This window comes from Helianthus annuus, chromosome 15, assembly GCF_002127325.2.
Source record: "Helianthus annuus cultivar XRQ/B chromosome 15, HanXRQr2.0-SUNRISE, whole genome shotgun sequence".
NCBI classification, from domain to species: domain Eukaryota; kingdom Viridiplantae; phylum Streptophyta; class Magnoliopsida; order Asterales; family Asteraceae; genus Helianthus; species Helianthus annuus.
This window is the reverse complement of record NC_035447.2, coordinates 83,469,565-83,477,996: the sequence shown is the minus strand read 5'-3', so window position 1 is coordinate 83,477,996 and position 8,432 is coordinate 83,469,565.

The window sequence follows — 8,432 nt, the reverse complement described above, 5'->3', positions numbered from 1 at the left end:
CTGGACCATGTGTGATTTATCGTAAAGTCAATCGTTAATTACGACGGATTGACTTTTAAGCTAAAACTATGGAAAACTAAGCCACAAAGGGTTAGACATACTTACAGAAGCTTGGTGCACGACTAGAGATGTTAGAAGAATGCTTGAGAGCTTCAGAAATGATCAAGAAGACAGGTTTGAGGTGTGTTGAACTATAGTGCACTACCTTGCCTTTTATAGTGAAAAATGGAGCTCAAGATCATTACAACTCAACCTATGATTGCTCATGGATGATCAGCAGGTGTCCCTGAGTGCTAGGGGACATGTAGGGGGCGCCCATGCTTCAATTAATGCATCCAAGATCGTTTACAAGCTCAAACAGTGAATCTGTCCAAGGTTTCTGCATCTGGGGACTTGACGCGGCCCGCATTAAGGATCAGGCCACCTTTATGCGGGCCGCCTGAATCCTTAAGTCAGTAAACGAATCTGCAGGTGGCTCGCGGCCCGCGTTAGCTTGCTTGTTTCTTTAACACGGCCCGCCTGAGGCCTGTAAATCAAGATTTTCAAATCTTTTGCCATGATTAGCCTGACCTTTCGGTTTCGAAGGGGTAACTTTGCGATTTGGGCCTTGATTATTTACGAATAAGGGCCTCTTGACTTTTACCCGTGCCGTTAAGTCCCCGGTTAGTTTAATTACTATCCGAAAATCCTTAACTTTTATTGTTGACGCTTTTAACCCCTCGCATACGAAATTGATCATAACTTTCTCGTTTTAAAACGGAACTTTGTGAAATTTATATCGTACATTCTAGTGAGCGTAATTTACTGGTACAAAGTCTCGGGTTCGTCAAAGGGTCACTCAGAGGTATAAATTAAACATGTTGACACAATTAACCCCTGTAGTTTGTAATCTCTCACTTTCTTCCGCATTTCACTCCGTACGATCCATGATTCATTCGTTTGAAGGTACGAGCATCATTTAGGGTTACTATACAGTATATTTACCCCTCGTTGACATTTTTAACCCTCGAATTTACATACATTCAAGGTTTGTCAACTTTAGTCCTTTATTTAGTATTTAATACCACGTGTAAACTCATGACACGTGTCAACACATTATTGGACACAAAATTTCGAGGTGTTACATCCTCACCCCCTTAAAATAAATCTCGACCCGAGATTTACTGAAACAAATAAGGGTATTTTTCTTTCATCGTGGATTCAACCTCCCACGTGAATTCGGGACCTCTACGGGCATCCCATTTGACCTTTACAATAGGTACATGCTTCCTTCGAAGCTTCTTTACCTGTCGATCTTCAATCGACACAGGTTTTTCGATGAACTTTAAGCTCTCGTCAATGTGTACATCCTTATGCGGTATAACTAGTGATTCCTCAGCGAAACACTTCTTTAAGTTACAGATGTGGAACACATTGTGGATACCACTGAGCTCCTCCGGCAAGTTTAACTTGTAGGCAACCGATCCGACACGCTCGATTACTTCGAATGGTCCAATATATCTCGGGCTTAATTTGCCTTTCTTACCGAAACGCATCACTCCCTTCCAGGGTGATACCTTGAGCAACACTTTATCACCTACTTCGAAGTGAAAATCTTTACGCTTTGGATCTGCGTAACTTTTCTGCCTATCTCGGGCAGCCTTGAGACAGTCTCAAATCTGGACAATCTTGTCCGTCATTTCGAAGACTATCTCTGGTCCTGATAATTGGACATCTTCAACTTCCGCCCAACACACGGGCGATCTACACTTTCTACCGTATAATGCCTCGAAGGGCGCAGCCTTAATGCTGGTATGGTAGCTATTGTTGTAGGAGAATTCGATTAATGGTAGGTTCTTATCCCAACTACCACCCAAATCGATCGCACATGCACGTAGCATGTCTTCCAACGTATGAATAGTACGCTCACTCTGACCGTCTGTCTGAGGATGGTAAGGAGTACTAAAATTCAAACGTGTGCCCAAAGATTGCTGGAAACTTTTCCAAAAATACGACGTGTATCTAGTATCTCTGTCAGAGATAATAGACACATGTATGCCATGTAAGGCTACAATCTTATCAACGTATAATTGGGCTAACATGTCGGAGCTATAAGTCTCCTTGATGGGTAAGAAATGTGATGACTTAGTCAGTCTATCAACTATAACCCACATTGTATCATTTCCTTTCCTCGTCTTAGGTAACTTGGTAATAAAATCCATAGTTACCATTTCCCATTTCCATTTGGGAAGTTCAGGCTGTTGTAGCAAGCCTGACGGCTTTTGATGCTCAGCTTTGACTTGCGCACAAGTCAAGCATTTGGCTACATAAGCGGCTACAGACTTTTTCAAGCCTATCCACCAATAATTTACCTTTAGATCCTGGTACATCTTATCAGCTCCAGGATGAACGGAATATTTGGAACTATGGGCTTCCTGGAGGATAACATCTCGTAGTCCTCCATAAATTGGAACCCATATTCGTCCATTCAATCTTAGAATTCCATCCTTGCCAAGAGATAACTGCTCCTCAGTTACTCCTAGCTTTTCGTTAGGATAGTTAGCTTCCGACACAGCTTCTCTCTGTGCAGCTAACAACCTTTCAATCAAACTGTTTTTCACTTCAATGCTCTTGGCATTGATTCGGATGGGTTTCACCCTTTCCTTTCGACTCAAGGCATCAGCGACTACATTCGCCTTGCCGGGATGATATCTGATTTCACAATCGTAATCATTTAAAGTCTCCATCCAACGGCGTTGCCTCATGTTTAAATCCTTCTGATCAAACAGATGTTGAAGGCTCTTATGATCAGAATAGATCACAAACTTGATACCATACAGATAATGCCTCCACAGTTTTAGTGCGAACACAACGGCACCCAACTCCAAGTCATGGGTGGTGTAATTCTTTTCATGCACCTTTAACTGTCTTGAAGCATAGGTAATAACCTTGCCTTTCTGCATAAGCACACATCCCATGCAAGTGTGTGATGCATCGCAGTAAACTACGAACTCTTCGGTACCTTCAGGCAATGTCAGCACAGGAGCGTTGCTCAACTTCTGTTTCAAAATATCAAAGGACTCTTGCTGCTTAGGGCCCCAAACGAACTTTACTTTCTTCTTGGTCAAGGAAGTTAAGGGTGCAGCAATCCTTGAAAAATTTTCAATGAAACGCCTGTAGTATCCTGCCAATCCCAAGAAGCTACGAATTTCTGTAGGCGTCTTCGGCTCTTGCCAATTCATGACAGCTTCCACTTTAGCGGGATCCACTTGGATACCACGCTCGCTGACAACATGTCCAAGGAATTGGACTTCTCGGAGCCAGAATTCGCACTTAGAGAATTTGGCATAGAGTTTCTCATGATGCAGGAGTTTGAGAATACAACGAAGGTGTTTCTCATGGTCAGCTTGGTTCTTCGAGTAGATAAGAATATCGTCGATGAAAACGATGATGAATTTGTCTAAGTACGGCTTGAAAACGTGATTCATGAGATCCATGAACGCGGCCGGTGCATTAGTGAGCCCAAAAGGCATCACTAGGAACTCATAATGACCATAACGAGTCCTAAATGCGGTTTTATGTACGTCTTCATCTCTCACCTTCAGTTGGTGGTAGCCTGACCTTAAGTCAATCTTCGAGAAATGACTTGCCCCTTGTAACTGATCAAACAAATCGTCGATCCTGGGCAGAGGATACCTGTTCTTTATCGTGACTTTATTAAGCTCGCGATAATCGATGCACAGACGCATCGATCCGTCCTTCTTTTTAACAAACAAGACAGGTGCTCCCCAAGGAGACGAACTAGGTTTAATGAAACCTTTAGCTAGAAGTTCATCCAATTGGGTCCTCAACTCCTTCATTTCGGTTGGTGCTAACCTGTAAGGTGCTCTAGCAACAGGTGCTGTTCCAGGGATGATGTCAATTCTGAATTCCACTTGTCTATCTGGTGGCAAACCAGGTAGTTCTTTCGGAAAAACTTCTGGGTATTCAGAAATGACGGGGATGTCTTCTATCTTCGGTTTAGGCTCATCAATAATCACTTGTGCCATGTAGATGACACAACCCTTCTTTAAACATTTTGAAGCTTTGAGCATCGTCACTTGCTCAGGCAGCCCATACTGGGTATCTCCCCGAATGGTAAGCGATTCACCAGACGGAGTCTTTATCACCACTTGCTTTCTGTTGCAGACAATTTGGGTCTGGTTGTGAGATAACCAGTCCATACCCAGTACTATGTCAAAACCGGCTAATTTAAAGGGAAGTAGAGATAGAGGAAAAGAGTGGTTCTTAATGGATATCACACATCCATCTAATACAGTGGATACGGTTTCTATGGTGCCATCTGCTAACTCTACCTCATAGTTTATACTCAAGGTTTTGACAGGCATATTCAGCAATTTGCAAAATTTATGATCTACGAAAGACTTATCAGCGCCCGAATCAAAAAGTACTCTTGCAAAGATATCATTTACAAGGAAAGTACCTGTGATCACGTTATCGTCTAGCATAGCTTCTTTCGCATCCATTCTGAAGACTCTTGCTGTAACACCCCGTGTTTTCGAATGTAAAAGTCAAAGTCAAAGTCCAAGTCAACTTTGACCTTCTTTGACTGTAAATAGTCGATTTTATGTTTTAGTTGTATTATGTGGAGTAAGTGTTGTAATCAGCAAGAATCGAAGTAATCGAATGTGTTTTTAACGCGAACCGATCTACGACTGTGAATAGTAGGAAGTAACAATGCGATAAAGTTAACTAATCAGCAATCAAACCGATCTAACAATCATCGAACTCGAGACTCGAATCATGCGAATTGTGGTACTGTTATATGTGTGTGTGTGCCTTATGTGTTACTTGTGCGTGTTTACTTTATGTTGGTGTGGTATTCAAGCAAATCAATCGAAAATCGAATCGAAACTCGAAAGACAATCAAACTCAATCAAAACCGACATCGAAGCGCGAAAAGTAGATGCTTGTATGTAGATATAGTGGTTGGGATTAAAAGTAATTTGACTAGGAACCCTATCGTATTCGTATCAGCATCCATCGAAATCGAAACGTCGAAAATCGTCGCAAAATACTCGAAGTGGGTTGCGGATCGAACAGGAAGCATCCGGATCGAACAGGCCAACCGATCGGCTAGCATCTTGCCACCCGATCGAGCAGCCCACTCGATCGGAGCTCCTGGCCGATCGGCTGCCACTTTCCTCTTTTGGAGCCTATAAATAGGGCTGTCATTGTCATACTTTCCATTTTTGGAAAGCTCTGACCGAACCAGCTATCTTCTTCACCTTTTCTCAGATTTCTCTCAATCCCGGTAAGTTTTCACTCTAATTCTTGTACGTTTTTTATCATTACTTGATTCTACACCTTTCTATCTTTCAAAACTTGGATTCTAACCGTGAAATCACCAAGATCTAAGTGTTCTTGGGTGATGTCGTCATGGTGTTCTTGAAGAACATCATGTTTTGGCCTCATTCGACTATGATTAGCTTAGATCTAATCGATTTCCACATAAACAAGTTAAGATCTATCAAAGATCTAAACATCTACAAGTTGTGAAGGACTGAAAGAAGGAATCCCAACTTTCTTTCAACTCTTTTACACTCAATGCCTTCAAACCGATAGAAACGGAGCTTGAACCGGCTAACTAATCATTCTAACAAGTTAAAAGGTTCAAGATTCGAGTTCTATGAACAGGGTTCACCGATTTTGGGTTAGACTCTAAACCAACGTTCCGAACCGTTCACCGGCCGGACTTGGGTGATTCCTGTCCGAGTCAGAGAGACGGGTAAGAACGAAGGTATCATAGTTCAACTCGTTATCAAACTACCTCGATATAATGACAAGTAACCAGACGACCAAGTGTTAGATGAAAGGCCGACCAGGTCAGACTTGCTGGCCGAACGGCTAGGCTGATCGAACAGCCCAGCCGATCGGACACACCAGCCGATCGACCGGGCCAGCCGATCGGCTAGCACATGACGTCTCACTTTTCCAAACTTTTGAGGTATAGTATTGACGAAGTAGTGTTCGATCGAATATGGCACTCGATTGGTGAACATTACTGTTCGGATCATGAGATACTATGCTTCAACAGTTAATCGTTTTCACAACTCGTTCGTAGTAGGGAATGCCAGCCGATCGAACAGACTGTTCGATCGAGTGACATTCAGTGGAGGACCAATTCTGAAGTTTCTAGCCGATCGAGTGAGCTAGCCAATCGAACAAAACGTTCGATCGATCGACTTAAAAGGTAAGAACACTTCAGTGTTCTCATATACTACAACGAAAACTTCAAAAGTTCAAATCCTCTAACACAAACACACCAGAGGAAGAAACAATCCACTCGAATGGTCCAGCTGATCGAGCCTACCGGCCGAACGAACAGGACTGTCCAACCGGACATACCAGCCGACCGAACAGCCCGTTCGATCGAACCTGCCGTTCGATCGACCAGCCCATTCGATCCATTTACACTTGTTTACCTTTCCGCGTTACTTATTGTTGTGCTATCGAACTATTCAGGCTAATCTTACTCTCAGCGCTCCCTTCAATCCACAATCAATCACTGTGAGTATACTCGATCCCCTTTTGCTTTTAACACTTTTGGGTGTTACATACGTTACCTATCAAATCACAATCAAACACAAACTATTTGAACGCTGACCATTTGCATGTGCTACTTGACTAAATGATTGCTGTTTATTATGTTTACATGTGGAGTGCTATCTACCTGCCTTAGCAACATAGTACTATAGTTTGGACTCAGCACTCGTTCACACGGGGGTTGTTAAGGACAATTACTTGCATGGATTACGGTGGTAATCATGTATTGCGAACCGTCTCGGACGGTCAACCCGCAGTCGTTGGTATCGATGGTCCCATGTCGATAATTAACATGCATCGTTTTCCTCTGTGTACGTGCCTGGTTATGCGTAAACTATTCGAACTCTATATGCTATTATTAAACTTGTGTGCTCACCTTTACATTTTATGTATTGACATTCTTTTAACGTATGTGACAGGTAATTAGGATGCTTATCTGCTAGGAAAGCGAGGCTTGAATAAGTTTCTAGAAGCCCCCAACAAATAGTTGTCTGCCAAGAACAAGCGTCTAAGGCATAGTTGTCTGTAGATCTTGTCCTCTGGCATTACAGCCAGAAAGTCAACAGAATAGGGGTCTAGAAGCAGATAAACAATTCCTGTAATAATATTTGAATCTGAGTTGTCGGAACGGAATTTATTTGCCTAGTTGCTTTCTATGATAATTTGTTTATTTATTTGGGATACGGTATGGGACGTATCATTTAACTGAATTTGTAATAATAGTTGTTGTGGAAACTTCTGGACAATCTGTTTCGCTCAGTGCCACGCCCCGATGATTCCGCCATCGGTTGGGGTGTGACAGATTGGTATCAGAGCCATAACTATTGGGAAGTAGGCAGACACGACCTAGTCCGGGTCGCTGTCTTAGAGACCTAGACTATAGTTAGGAACCATCAGACCCAGTTTATGTGCCTTATTCTGTAATCCTTCACTCTCACTGCACTCAAATTTTTAACTAACGTCAGGCGATTCAGTCAGGAATAGGTGTGAAAACCGCAAACTCCCGACTAAATTTCCTGACTTATGGGGATTTTACTCCTTCATCTCAATATTTTCGCCAACAAACGAGGAGAATTATACCAAATCAGGTGTGAAACCCCCATTTTGATGAAAATTCTTCTCGATTTTACTAAAAACAAGGAAGAAATTGCTAAGCCAAGGGGTGAAACCCTCACTTTAGCAGTTTGTTCTGTATTTTATTCATCTCACCAAGGCTCCGACGGACTCCAACGACCTGAACTCACAAGTATGACCTCGGGAACACGTGTGGAATGCCCAAGAATCGAGGCAGAAACACGACCTCTAGAGTCGAAAGTGATGACAAGTTTACTGTGAATAGTCGAGTTGCCTTGGGTAGTCGATGTCTAGTAGCCGCAGACAATCTACCTCTCGATTTCTATGTGTTTCGATTTTGAGAACCGCAGTCGCGTACTCTGATGACTTGTTGGTTTTATGTGTTTTTGTGTGCTTTCTCTGTTTTGTGTTTATATTTGCTTTCTCTGTTTTATTTTGAGGTAATATTCAATTTTACTACCATTACGATCAACACACACGACTCACATTTGCTGATTCCATCTCAATTCGACACCCAGTTATCCCAAATCTAGACGGTATCATGCTATGTTATGCTATACGACTAAGTTAAACTATACTATACGATGTTATTCAACATACTATTCGAACGACACGCGAACTTTGAAGGATATGTTTCTGTTTTCTGACTGCTTCAGTGATTAAGTGCCTAGGTATTTGCGTGTTTCTGTGTTTTGTGCTCTAAGTACTTATGTGCTTCTGTGACCTACGTGTTCTATGTGCTTCTGTGCTTATGTGTATCTGGGGTTATGTGA